The sequence below is a fragment of the Marmota monax genome, unplaced genomic scaffold (assembly GCF_021218885.2).
Source record: "Marmota monax isolate L192 unplaced genomic scaffold, Marmota_monax_Labrador192_F-V1.1 WCK01_AAM20220418_F8-fsc00051, whole genome shotgun sequence".
In the NCBI taxonomy this organism is placed as follows: Eukaryota; Metazoa; Chordata; class Mammalia; order Rodentia; family Sciuridae; genus Marmota; species Marmota monax.
In genome coordinates this window covers 11,319,221-11,333,227 of record NW_026695202.1, presented here as the reverse complement: position 1 = coordinate 11,333,227, position 14,007 = coordinate 11,319,221, and the positions used below count along the sequence as shown (strand labels likewise).

Here is a 14,007-nt window from a genome sequence, read left to right as displayed (position 1 = left end):
CTCACCCTGGGGGTCTCCTGGGGGTCGCCCTGGCCACGCTGCCTCAGAAGTACATGTCCCCTTTCAATGCCCTTTGGCCCAAAGACGGCTGTGGTGACAACAGGAAAGTAAATATAAAGTGTGCCATGAAAAAAATAAACCCTGGTACAGCGCACGCCTTACCTGTGGGTTCAAGGGCCATGTTCCGGTTGAACGTGTTCCAAGGGAAATAGACCCATAGCCATCCTCCGGTGCTCCCACGGGCACATACTGACCGCGTGTGTCTGGGCGCAGTGGCAGCCATGGTGGCATTATCTGTGCCATGGACCACGCCACCCAGAGACCTGGCAGCCCCACCTCAGTACATACTCCAGAGGGGAGTCCCCAGGTGCCCCCAAGACGATCACAAAGCTGACTGAAGCGGCTGTCCTGGGAACAATGAGCAGAAAGAGCCAGTGGCCTCGGACAAGGGGCTGGGTAAGGGGCTGATACCACCTGGGGCTGTTGCGCCTGGTGAGTCGGGAGGAGGTGGGCACACGGGCGGTTAATGGAGGCGTCCACGGAGACGAGCTCACTCTGCACTCGGCATTCCTGGCTGCGTACGTCACCTACTCAGTTAAAGAGTGAAGACGTGTCCCTGTGGGGTCCCTCTGTCTGTCTGTCCCCGGGAAGTTCTTTCCTCCTTCCCAGCTCCCGGCTGACCCAGCGCCATCTCCAGCAGCCCACACCTCCCTCCCCTTTCCCAAGAAAGACAAGTCCTGAGCTCTGGCTCTCAGAGGCCACATCCTGCCCCGCGCAGTGTCCCCTCTCCACTTCAGGAAGACAGGTTCTCCCTGCCCTCTGCCCCAGGGGAATGCTGGAGGGGATCCCTCAGGAGGGCCACCCTCTGCCCACACACAGCAAGGACTTGCTGAGGCCACGCAGAGGCCTGTGGGAACAAAGGGCCCCGGCAGAAGGGCGGGCAGGGCTGGCCCCTGGAGGAAGCCCATAAATGTTCCTCAACAGCCGAGCCCCACCTCAGGTTGGGAAGGGCAGGAAGGGCCAGCGCTGGGGGACGAGCCCAGGGGTCGTGCTCTTCGTCATAAGCACAGAAGATGACTTTGTGGAAATGGGCGATAAAGGATTGTGAGAGGGCCTCGGTTGGGCGGGCAGGAGCTCCCAGAACCAGTGGCCCGCTGTGACAGGGAGCTGTCCCCACTGTGGCACAGAGTGGCCCACCAGAACTTGCCCCCAGTGAGCCTTGGAGCCCGCAAGGCAACCACGTGGCCTCTGCAGCAGGAGCCAGGCCTGGGAATCAGGACAGCTGCAGCCACAGAGCGAGCGGGAGAAGGGCCCCCTGAGCCTCTGGTTCAAGTCCCCGTGCACTCTGCCCCAGAGGCAGGGGAGGCAGGGGAGGGGTCTCCAGGGTTTTCAGCCTCCTTAGAGGAAATACTCTCCCTGCACAACCTATCCAGACTCACACGACAGAGACACCCAGCCGGGGAGGGGGTCCACACCCCTTTCCAAAGGCCAAAATGAATGAGTGTCCACCACACTGTCCCTGCTTCTGAACCTGAAGGGGCAGAGCTGAGGTGACCGACTATGAGTAGGTAGGTGCTGTCTGCTTCCAACAGGAAGGTCTCACCTTGTGCTCACAGCCCCCCAGCTTTGGCTTGGACAGTGGAACAAGGACATGTTGTCCAATCAGAGAGCTGCCACTGACTGATTCCGAACCCTGAAGCCAGTCCCCCTCCCCCCACACACACACACACACCCGCGCAAGGGTCCCCAGCATGACCGACAGCCAGGCTGGCTCACACTCATTATTCTAAACCTCAGGTGAGGGGCCCCTGGGCCAACGGGAGGGGCACATCTTTCAAAGCCACAGGATCCAGAACCAGGGGCTGGTGAGGGTAGGGATGGCAGCATCCTGGTGTGGCACCCTGAGGGCTTGGCACTGGGCAGAATAGGGAAGGAGGCTGTGGGGACTAGGGCTGGGTCTAAGAGGTTGGTCCCGTGTCACCACACATCCTTGGGTCAGGAGCAGGCGATGCCTGTCCTCTCTGCCTCCTGGGGTCCTGGTTCACAGGCTGCCCAGCTCCCTAGCTCCAGCCTAGAGAAGAGGCCTAGAGGAGTCGGGTGGCAACAAGGCCATATGGTCACTAAGCACTTCCAGGGTGCTGGGCACCCCGCCAGGCTCTTTAACTGCATCATTTCATTCATTCAGTGATCGTCTTGCCCACATTTGACAGGTGAGGAAACCAAGGCACAGAGGAGAGAAGCCACTTTCCCCAGGTTCCTGTGGCCAGGAAGCCCAGACTCAGGATTGGAGCTCATTTCTCCCTCCCCGGAGCTGGGAGGCTCTGGGGAAGGCAGGTCTGGGGTCTGTAGCAGAGATCTGCGTGGCCCTGGGAGGGCGGTAGTGCTGGGGACACAAGGAGAGGAGCTCCAGGAGAAGGACTGGCCTCAGACTTCCCCAGGCGCATTCTTGTCTAGACTGGTCACAGAGAAGTCATAACTTGGGACAGATGTGACACATGGCAGAAGAAGGGAGGTCTAACAGCGTGCTCTTGTCCCTGGCTCCTCGTGAGCTGTGGCTGAGATGGCTTCTGGGCTGGGAGAACCAGACTGGGCAGCATCCCAGCCGGGCAGTACCCAAGATAAGACCTTGCATGGTCACCTCCGTGTCCTCATTGTCAGGGGGGGATAATGATCTCCCAGGCTTTGTGGTGGGCCTCAGAGAAGTGATATATACAAAACTCTAGGCATTTTAGGATATATGAGATTGCAATAGCTACTCAAGCAATGTTCATTAAATATGTTAAATCCAACCAAATCCATCAAAAAAAAAAAAAACTGAATACTAAGTGTTCTGCTTGCCCTACTTGAGCATCTCTGGGGGGGCACCTGAGCAGAGGGAGGGGGGCACTGTCCCCGAGTGCTGGCACAGGAGCTTGCTGACACCCTGAAGAATGAGACAAACCCAGGCTTGTCTTGCTTTTCAGTTACTGTTATTAAAAACCACGAATTCACCCGATTCTTCCAAATCCACCCCCGCCCTGCCAGCCCAGCCCTGAACCCATCCCAGCGAAGGCCCAGCTACAGAGAGTGGTGCCCAGCTCTGCCTCCAACCAGCCTTTGCAAGCCCTGCTCGGTGATCTCAGCTGCTGCACAGGAAGGGAAACATCTGCAGTCACCGCTGGCCTGGGCTGAGGGGGGTCAGTTTCACAGGAGAGAACAGCAGCCCCCTCCTTTGCTTCCTCAGACCCCTCTGTTCTCCAAAACAGAGGTCAAGTTCACCAGAACCCTTTAGAGGAAACAGCAAATCTTTCTGCAGAGCCCACCCTCCAGGCCACTGTGCAGGCAGGACCTTCTCTTAGAGCTCAGGCCAGCAGGCCTCGGCGGGGAGTCACCATGGCCATCTCCAGCCAGAGCCGGTGTCCAGGCTCTGTCCTGCTCTGGGTTCCCAGGGATGAGGCAGGCACAAGCCCCTCTTCCCTCGCCAAGCCCTGTGCACCCACCCAGGCCCAGAACCAGGGAGAGGCCCTGCTGTTTCCTGAGCCTGGTGCTCCCCACCAGCCCGGAGAGCAGCGTGGACAGAACTACCCCACAGCCCCCCTCTTCTACTTGCCAGCCGTGACACTGGGACAAGCCACTCCACGTGCTTGAACTCAGCTTCAGTCAGATGGGATCCCAACAGTGCTCATGGCCCACGACTTCAGAGGGAAGGTTCAGTGAGATGAGGCAGAAGGGGCCTGGCCAGGAAGTGCGCCACGGACGCCTGCGTCCTTACATGATTAACATTATTAACTTCTGGCTGTTGGTGCTGCTGCAGGTCTTTCCATTGCCGTACGGGGTCTGGGCGCCCCGCATCCCAGTGAGCTCACCGTGGCCCTGACCCTGCCTGGCCCTCCCTCCCGCTCTCAGCCTGGGCCTGTGTCGGCCCTGGCTCGGCCCTGCTGCCCCTGGTGCTGGAGGCCAAGCCCCAGGCCTGCCGGTGTGGCCAACCCCCTCCGGAGCCTCAGCCTGGGCCCTGATCTACACCAAGGTCACCTGCCTCCGTGTTTGGGGAGAATAGGTTTACCATTAAGACTTCTCACTCCACTCACAAGCAGCCTGTTCCTTCCTGCCAGAAAGGTGCGGATCACTCCTTGTTGTTGTTAGTTTCCATTTTTAAGACCTGCTTCTTAAACAGAGGCATACAAAGGACAAAGCAAAAGGCTTAAAAGCCGGCTTTCCTTCCTCGCCCCCCAGCTCGGCCCTGCAGGGTGTTCTTGCCCCACCCCCCACACCCCCACCCCCGCTTGTCTTTTCTGGCACATGCAGCGCACACAGGGCCTCTCAGACTTTTCCCACCAGGCCCTATAGACAGCCTCTGCTCTCTACCGCTTCCTGGCCTCACTGGGGAAATGCCCCCTGGTTATAATGCTTTAATCCCACTTACTCCCCTCTGGACTAAATATCTTTGTGTGTTTGGGCAGGTCATTTCATGGAAGAAATCCCCAGAAGTGGAATTACTGATCAAAGGGCCCAAGGTCTCCCTGGTTGCTACCTATTGGCTTAGCCCTACAGCCTGCTGGGTGTCCTGCCCCAGGCCCTGTCCACCCCACCTTCCCAACTGAGTCCAGTGCAGGCCTCACAACCAAGCCATCATTCACATGCTGGTTCACTCCATCTGTCCTAATCTCCCCTGGCCAGGTCCGGGGCCAGGTGCTCGGGATTCATACAAGTCCTTCAGAAGCCCATGACCTTGGGCTAACTCCTCTTCGTGAAATTTCCTGGGACTGCCACACAGGGCCTCTGCCCCTCGTGGGCTTCTGCAGCTGCAGTCAACAAATAGTTGGCGCATCTTCTCGCTGTGGTGGAGACGCACACAGGCACCGTCCAGAGCGGCCTTGTTCTGTAGCCAGTGACACAAGGTCTCCTCCCTTCTCCCATCCCAGAGACCACGGCTACTGGGATTCCTGTCCTGGGAATTTGGAAAGGCTGAGGTGTCAGGTGGACAGTGCTGAGCTTTGGAAGTTGGAGGCCCAGCTGAGGGACAACCTAAGGCACACACAGGACAAGGCCATGGGACAAAGGAACAGCGCTGCTGGGGAAGTCAGCCTGCAGGGTGGAGAGCGAGACTGAGCACAGGGAGGGACAGGCCTGCAGGCACCACCCCGCAGAAAGGCCCAGAGATGCCTCCCCTGCAGTGAAGTCCTGGGAGGCCCCTGGGGTCCGCCACAACCTCCTCTGGTGTGAACTGACTGATCCAAAACCCTGGCCTGGGGCCTCCTCATCAGCCGGAGTCCTCTGATCCTCTCCGCCACCTCTACACCCAAACTGGCCTCCAGAGGGAAGCCCAACACCTGTCCACCAGGCCAGATGCGATGCTGCGTGTGTCACCCAGGCTGAGCCACGAAGTCCCCACCAGGCCACAGGGAAGCGCCACAACACTGCAACAGCTTCCTGTGTCACCTCTGCTTCTAGCAAGTGTCCTGTGGCCCAGGTCCCCTTGATCTCAAATCCCTGTTTCTCAAGTCTGTGGAGAGGGTTGGATTTGCGCAGGTGGCATGTCTGAGAACTGGGGGGGGCATGGCGACAGGAAACTGCACCGGCTCTGCCACCGGCAGAGGACCAGGCTGCACGGCCAAGTGGCACCCCAGGACGGCTGAGCCTGGCACGGCCTGACTCTGCAGAGCCCCCAGGGCTGTGAGCGCCCCCAGGGCTGTGAGCGCCCCCACTGCCGGGCCTTGAGGCCAAGGGTAACGAGGAGACGCCACAGAGCAGCCTCACTTCAGAAGGAGCACGTGTCCTGCCTTCCCCGCTCCTGCCGCGTGGGAACAGGGAACACGGTGTCTCCAGGGAACACATGGCTGAGGCTTATGTAAGGTAAGAAGTAGAAAAGTTTCCCCAGCATGACATTTCATAACCAGCCCACTCCCCGCCCTGCCCCGTCCTCATGAGGAGAAGGGACACCGTCAGGGAAGAGGGTAGTGTTCAGGGCACAGGTGACCCTTGTCCTCACCCTGACGAGGGCCATCTGGTCTCTGTCATCTCCACCTCACAGACTCCGGGGTTCACTTGCCCAAGCACTTGAGAGGATTCCAGAGGGATCCTCACCCTGGCCCTGTGGGGTCCTCCCCGGGCTCTGGAGGACACACACCACAGAACCCACATGATAGGCCTTTCCGGCAGGTGAACAGGATGTGGGAGAAAGGGCTGCCAGCTGCACAGTTAGGCCTCAGCGCTCACTGCCCTGAGCAGAGAGCCCGGCGTGGCTCTTTCATGACCTCCTGGCAGGACAGCTGGTCCCTGAGGAGGGCGACAGCAGAGCAGGTCCCGGGAGCCAAGGGGCATAGCATCTGAGAGCCCCCCAGGCTGGCCACCTGGCTTCAGGGCCCCAGCTGGCACCAGCATGGCCACACCAGTCATTTCTGGATGGATGCCTGATGTTTGGGGGACTCCATACAGATAGAGTCCGCTGCTGTCCTGCAACAAGGGCCTCAGGGAGGACAGGGTCGGCCAGTTCCGTGGGCCAGGATTTGGGGCAGTGCTTGTTGCATTCCAGGGAAACAGGACATTAGGAGCAGAGGGTCGCAAACAAGCAAAGACATTATGGGGGGGGGGACAATTTGCTGCTCAGGGAGGGCTTCCTGGAGGAGGAAATGCCATGAGTGCCTCTTAGAAAATCAGTAGGGGTCATCTGAGAAGGCTCAGGGAGTGTGGGAGGGTGAGGGCATCCATTTTCTTTCTTCCTCCAGGTGGGGGACAGGGGACAACAGCCCCCACCCCAGGTACTGTGGCAGCCTAGCATTTGTAGAGAAGCCTGGCAGAGTGGGCCGAGGGCTGGAGGGGTCCAGTCACTTGCCCTGGCACTTGCCGTAGAGCCTGGGGTGTCGACTTGGGGCATCGGGGCCAGGAGAGGTGCTGTCCAACTTACAGTGACAGAAACAGTTAACAGGCAAAGTTCTCAGGCCCTGAGCACTCAGCAGAGCCCAGGTGGGCTTCTGCCTGCAGGTGGCACTGAGTGGCATTGAAAGTCAAGAGAAACAGGCCCAGGGCCACAGGCGACTGGGAGCGCAGGACAGGGAGAGGCCTCGTGTCACTAATTTAGGAGCCCGTAGGCCTTTCCTAATGACAGCCTCGGTGGTCCCCAGGGGACCGCAGGTGCTCCTGCCAGCCAGGTGATGGAAATGCCACTAACACGTTGTACCTCAGCCCAGGAATCTTCTGTTGTGTTCAGAAGACAGGGACAACTGGCCCCATCAGTCCCGTGCGGCCGCAGAGGCTGCATGCTCATGTCTGAGCAACTTCAGTGCCTTGTGTCTTCTGTGTTTCAGGGTCTTAATCCAGGAAGAAGTTCCCAGGCTGAGCAATTGCTCCGCCCACCTCAGAGCTGGATGGCACCCTCTGGGAGAGCGTGTGGTCATGCTCCGTCCTCCAGGAGATGACCATCCTGGGCTCAGATGGCCAGGACTGCCTCTCTCATCAGATGACCAGGTCAGGCACTGCAGCAGCAGGGGTCCCAGGGCCTGCCAGGAGACCCCCCCCAGCTCAACTGAGCATCCTGGGAGTTGCTCTATGCAGGATGATGATGGCCACCTAAAACCAGGACACCACGGTCCCCAGAAACAAAGACACCAACCAGTTCAAGGCCGCTGCCACCACAGGAGCAGACCCAGCCCCTCCAACCAGGGTCCCGCTCTCACTGTCCTTCGGCCAAGCCGGGGCACGGAGGGGTGTGGAGGCCCAAAGGCTGACTGGGCAGCCCTGGTCTTGTGGGGGAGGCTGGCCGGGAATTCTAAAGCGGCCCAGACTGGGCAGAGCCTCTGTGAAGGTCAGGACGGAGGCCAGCAGCAGGCCTCTGAGTCCGACTACTTAATCAGGACTCAATCCATTTCCTTCCTTCAGTCCAGGCTCCGAGGCCACCTTTCAAACTAATGAGAAACCTTGTTTGGCGGCGGGCCGCTGCCGCCCTCCCCTGGTTTTTTATTACCTCCCCCAAAGCCTCCTTCCCTGAAGAGGAACCGAGGGGCTGAGCTGTGCTCCCCGCTCTGCAGCCAAGCGCTTCAGCCCAGGTCTGCTCAGAGCCCTGGGGAGCCGAGGTTGCCCCAGGACTCTAGGGCCGAGACCGGGGGCTGCTCACACAAGTGAGCAGGGGCTGGCCAGGGGGGTTGGCACTTGTGCCTCATCTCCTGCTGCTCCCTCCTGACCATCAGGCGCCAAGTTCAAGGGAAATAAAACCCCCACAAGTGGATAGATGACGTTTCTGAGGCTGCCCTCTGCCAGGGAAAGATACCAATAGCCCAGCGAGGCCTAGGCAAAGTGGGGCACCCGGGGGAAGATGGGGAGGGACAGGCCCAGGGGCAGAGCCTCCTGGACATCAAGCCAGGGCGGCCACAGCACAGTGGCCAAGGAGACAGAGACCAGAGCAGCTGCTGCAAGCTTGTCCCCAACTACTTAATCAGGATGATGATGATTCTGGGCCATTCTGTGGCCCACTCTCCCAGGGTCCCCCATCCTCCAGGGAGGGCAGCCCCACCCCCACAGCCAGTGCCCATGGGCTGGGCGCTGACTCAGAACCTGAGTCACAGGTGGCTTCCTCCGGCAGAAGCTTGCCCAGGCAATTGTCCTCTGATCACTCAGCAGGTGGACAGGCCCCAAGGGGCTGGCATCTGCAGCCTGGGGGAAAGAAACTGCACGCTGAGCAGCCTGGTCAGTAGTTGAGGAAAGTTCAAGCTCCCACTCAGGTGGCTGTGAGCGGGTTCCACGGTGCAGCTCGCCCCCTGAGAGCCACATGACTGGCCAGCTCTGGAGTGCGTCTCGGGCATCCCACGAAATGTCTTCCCAACATGGGGAGGGGCAGCCCTCCCGGGGCCTCGATACTTCCCTAAGTTGTTCAGCACAGGACGCAGAGCCCCCCATCATAATTTGCTTTGGGGTTCTCCAAAGAAATGGAATTTGCTTCAGCGATCCTAAGCAGAAAGCTGGGCTCTGGAACCTGCCCGCTTGGTGGCTACACCCCTGCCCCACCAGGGACCTGTGGCCTGGGGGCCCTGTCAAGCGGGCATTGGAATCTTTTGGTTCCTGCCACCACACACAGCCTAAGGACAGTCACTGGGCAGAGCTGGGGCCCTCTCCACAGATGGCTTTCCTCTTCAGACCACTGTCACTCCCAGCTGGCCTGGCCCTCAGGCAGCCTGCAGATGCTCCCTGCAGGTTGGGGCCACAGGCTGGGCCTCACCTGCCTCTGGACCAGGTGGCCCCGAGAGAAGGGGATAATTGTTCAGTCAGTGTGATGCGGACTCCTGGTCTTGGGCTGAGTCCCACCCCACCTCCCACGTAGGCCTCCCACACCTGTCCGTCAGACTCCATGATTCAGGGGAGCAGGCCCCAGCTCCCCCAGCCGGGCCAGCTTCCAGCACCGGCAGGTTGACAGTCAGGAGCTCTCTCCTGGCATCCGGCCCTGTTTCACCCCCCGATTCCTCATTACTCTCCTGGGCCACTCTTCACCAAGCTTCTCTCCTCTGCCTTCGTGCCCTTCAAAGGTTTGTAGCAGAACTCGTTTCTTGGCTGAAGGACGGGCCATCAGTCTCCTTAATCTGACTTCATAAATCGCCACCTGAGTACCCCCAGGTGCCCCCTGAACTCATGAGCCCTCTGGCTACCTCTTGGGCAGTCCCAGGCCCCAGGTCCCTCCTGGAAGGGTGGGTGTGCCCCCAACACACCCAGCATGTCCCCTGCCCCTCCCAAGGCCCCCATGTGGAGGGGGCTCGGCAGCAGCGCCTGCAGGAGTCTCGCCAGGGGCCGCGCAGCTGCCTCTCCTGTCAGCGGGGCCTTCTCCTGGAACGGATGTCTTAAGCTTGCTGGGATCAATTGTCCGTGGTGTCCCACTTAATTCCCCTGCCAGGAGGCTGACAGCTTCAGCAGAGCAGGGTACAAGAAGGACTTTGTCAGGACGCTGAATCAATCCCTAAGGGACGTGGCCTTTGAGGCAGAGAGTGGAGGAGGGCAGGCTGGGGTCTGGAGAGGGTCTCCAGGACCCATGATCCCACCTTTAGAAAAAACCAGGGGAGCCCTGCTTACCCAGGACAAAGGGCGTAGCACAGCCCGAGTCCCGCACCCAGCCTGGACCCAGCCGGCACTCAAGCCCTCTCACTAAAAGGCCAGGTAAAGTTTCCACCAAAGCCCAGGAAAGGAAGGTGAGAGGAAGAGGACATGCGCGTGCACCTATGTGTGACTTCTTGTTGGGGAGAAGACCCCAAGATCCTTTAAGATTATTGGAGTCAGCCCTTCCCTGCTGGAGCGGCTGCTCTGCTCTGGGCAGGAACTGGTGAAATGCAGAGGGGAGGGGGACGCAGCCCTGGCCGGGAGGGCTGCCGGCTTCCTGGAGGAGGGCAGTCACCTCGCAGCCGAGGGCAGGGCCTGGCGTTGCCCTGCTGCAGCACTGACTCTCACGCTGTGGTCCAAGACCGGCCGCCGCCGCCCCCCGAAACTCGTTAGAATGCAGAGTTTCAGGTGAATCAGACGCTCTGGGCGGGGGGGAGCCCACCTGCAGGTGATCCAGGTGAGAACCACTGGGCTGGGGCGTGGGAAGACCTGGCCGAGGGAACCCCATCCTGGGATTTCTCCCCTGCTGCAGAGTTCAGGGCCTGATGGTGTTTTCAGGGCTCTGGGGGCAGAGCCTGATGGTCCCGTAGGTGGGCCAAGTGTGTGTGAGGAGAGTCGGCAAAGCAGAAAGCATTTCTGAAAGAACCCGTGATTTAGGGTTTCCCTAAATAGCATTAAAGTAACCACCAAGGGGACACAGCACCCTGGAGGCTTGCTCTATTTTGTCCCCAATCAGACATTAGTATAATTGCTGTATAAAGTAAACGTGAGCTTAGAGCTTCCCGCACCTGGAGCCCTTTCCTTGCTCTCCTGGACTGGTCTCTTGGACCTTCCTTCCAGAATCATTTTCCTATAGAAATGGCCCCAGTGAGGGTCTCCAGTCCCTGAGCTCTGTCTGAAGATGTCTTCATCTTCTTGAAAGGTAGAGACCCTGGGTGGACAGTTACTGACTGTATATTTTCATACCCGATGCTGTGACACTTCTAAGCTTCTGGCCTCTGTTCTCACTGGAGACATCTGCCTTCAGTCTAATATGCGTGCATTTGTAGAAGATTTGTCTCTTCTCTCTGGCTTCTTTTAAAACCTTCCTTTTCCTATTCTACATCACCATGATGGGTCCAATTATGGCTTAAGAAAAAAAACAAAAATAAAGTTTCTTGTTTGTGCTGTCTGAACTGAAATTCATGTCTTCTAGCAATTCTGAAAATTTCTCAGCCATCATCTCTTTGAATAATGACTTTCACCCCATGCTCTCTTCCAGCTTCAGGAACTCCAAGCGGATTTGTGTTCTTTCTTCTCACGCCAACCTCCTCCTCTCTCTCACCTCCACTCCATATTTTTCCATGTTTTTCTTCTGTCCTGTGTTATACATCCCAGGAATAGCTTCAGCTTCATCGCTCAGTCTGCCAATTGCCCTCCAAACTGAATCTCTGTCTGTCTAACACGTCCATTGAATTTCCCATTTCAGTTCGTATATTTTTCATTTCTAGGAGTTGTACTGGACTTTTTTTCCTATCTCTCTGACCACTTTCAGAATATATTTTTCTGTGTCTACATTCTCATTTTTAAAATTTAACAATTGTTTAACTTCTTTTTATTTCTGATCATTCAGACATCTGAAATCATTTGATCCAGTTTTGTGTGTGAGGTTTCTGCAGATGCTGACTCACCATGGATGACTGACTTCCTCCCATACCCCGCCCCCCAGAAGATCTGGCCACAGCCCAGCACAGCAGGTCTCTCTTCCTCCCAACCCAGTTCTTCCCTCATGAGGCTCACGGTTGAATCACATTCCCAGTTTCCCATGTAGCTGAATGTGGCCATGTGCCTGCATCCAATCCAATAGGACCCAGTGGAAATGGTAGGTACCATTTCCAGATCTGAACCATACAACCCTCCTGCTCTTCCCCTTCCTCAGTGACCTTGAAAGCTTCAAGGTGGAGATGGCAGAGCCATAAGAAAGATGCACCTGGGTCACTACTTAACAGAGAATTGCCACCACATCTGTTGTCACTCAAGCAGGAAAAACTGCCGGAACTCAAGGCTGTACCTGCCACAGCAGCCAGCACGCCTTAGCTACTTCCCAGGCCACTGTGTAGCCCGAATTAACCTCTCATTACAGTGATACTATGAATTAGGTCTTTGCAGAACCTTTGCCAGGCTTAGCTAAGTCAAGGGTGTTTACCTGGGTCACAGAGCCCGAGGGACCCACTGTAAAAGGTCCCCTCCCTGCCATGTGTCTCTTAGCTCTGGACCAGGTCCTATTCTGGCCACTGAGATTCCAGACAACGCTGACAGCTCTGGAGGAGTTCGCAGGTAATTGGGGACTCGGATGCACACAGGTAACCCTGAGACAAAAGAATCATGGCCACTGTGCATCTGAGGGTGGGGGCTGTCACTCAGGAGGTGATGCTACAGGCTGAGGTTCCAGGACCGGGGTGGGTCTCTGCCTGGGAGGGGGATCCTGTGGTCCAGAGCATTGGAGACCAAAGAATCAGGCAGGACTTACCCCAGGTTGGAGCAGGCTGGGTCCCAAGGACAGCCCAGGGAGTGCTCTGGAGGAGCTGGCGGACATCACGGCTCGTCCCTGCTAGCAAGCCTCACCTTAGAGCTCTTAGTGACACCCTGCCTGGCATGCTTGGCACCCTCTGTGCAGACAGGTCAAGAGGCCACGATCCTGTCCTGGCTGCAGAGGTCCCCTCTAGGCTGGAGGACCTCTTTCTTACAGCGGTGTCATTCCCAAGACAGGTCTGCAGAGACACGGCAGGCTGGAGGACCCAGCTAAGACCCTGACGCTCACACGCTCCTCTAACCTTCTCAGCAGCCTCAGGGGAAGTCACGGGCCCCTGCTGATGAGACCAAGCGCAGGAACAGGCTCTGCTGGGACGCGACGGTGTGTCGGTGTGTCCTGTGTCCGCCTGGCTGGGCTGCGGCACGTGTTCAAACACTGGTCTAGATGTTCTTAACCCTCAGCGAGTTGATGGTCGGCAAAGGGACTGAGCTGGATAACATGGGGGCCCATCCATGGCTTGAAGGCCCCGTCTGCGAAGACTGGTGCTTTCCGGAGAATCGGGATCTTGCCTCAAGCCTGGGACATGCAGTCCAGCCTGCCCCACCCTCGCCGCCCCGCCCGCCCACCTAATACCCTCACTCCCTCCCTCTCTCTCTAATGTTTCTATAAAATCATTGTTGCTCAGTGATAAGGATACATTCTGATAAGGCTTCATTTAGGCAATTTTGTCTTGGTGCAAACATCCCGGCGTGACCTTTTGTAAACCTAAACATTCAGGCTGTGTCGTCCAGTCACTAACGTACTTGTTGCTATGCGGCTCGCGGCCCTATGTGTCCTGTCTCTGTGGTGACCCCCTCAGTGATGCGTCAGCCAAACCAGGCTTCTGAGAGGCCCCCGAGCAGACCCTGGGCCGTCTTTCAGGAGCCCCTGTGGGTCTCTGCTTTAGAACTGGGTGTGTCCCCAGCCCCCCGTCCTGTGCCAAGAATAGGAAGAGACCAGAGCTCATTCTCTCTCGTCTAGGCTCGAAAAAGAAGGCCTGTGAGGACACAGAGAGAAGGCACCACCTCGAGCAGGAAGAGAACTTACCAAGAACCTCATCAAGAGCCAAAGCTGCTGGACGTCCCTCCTCCAGGACCCTGGGTAGCCATGGCATTCTGTCATGGCAGCTGGAGCTGATGGGCATAGCCGGGGGCTTCCAACTCAGGCCCACTCTGGGGGTCCCAGAGGAGGGTGGAGGGACAGCGTGAGGTCAGGAGAAGGGACAGCCAACTCCACCTGGGGCTCAGGGAAGGCTCTGGGGAGCTGGCTCTCCAGGATAGTGAGGTGCTAGGGGTCATGCAGGCTGGGAGCATGGCCAGGGCCCAGGCCTGGAGGTGTGACAGTCCAGGGCACAGCTTCCTGCAACAGAGAGGAGCAGGGGCCATGTCACTGAGACAGGTTCA

At 58.0% G+C, this 14,007-nt stretch overlaps 1 long non-coding RNA gene across 4 annotated transcripts; it reads left to right on the top strand.

The window, feature by feature from the left end:
* The first annotated feature begins 227 nt into the window (after positions 1 to 227).
* LOC124083148 (uncharacterized) lies at positions 228 to 13,305 on the top strand. Of its 4 annotated transcripts, none has more exons than XR_009225424.1 (5): positions 228 to 456; positions 2,211 to 4,095; positions 4,440 to 5,832; positions 7,284 to 12,369; positions 12,798 to 13,305. It is a non-coding gene; the product is annotated as an uncharacterized LOC124083148 (long non-coding RNA). The 4 variants fall into 4 exon arrangements; XR_009225425.1 differs by lacking the exon at positions 2,211 to 4,095 and having other exon boundaries at positions 7,284 to 11,789; positions 12,301 to 12,369; positions 12,798 to 13,302; XR_009225426.1 differs by lacking the exon at positions 2,211 to 4,095 and having other exon boundaries at positions 12,875 to 13,304.
* The last annotated feature ends 702 nt before the right edge of the window (positions 13,306 to 14,007 follow it).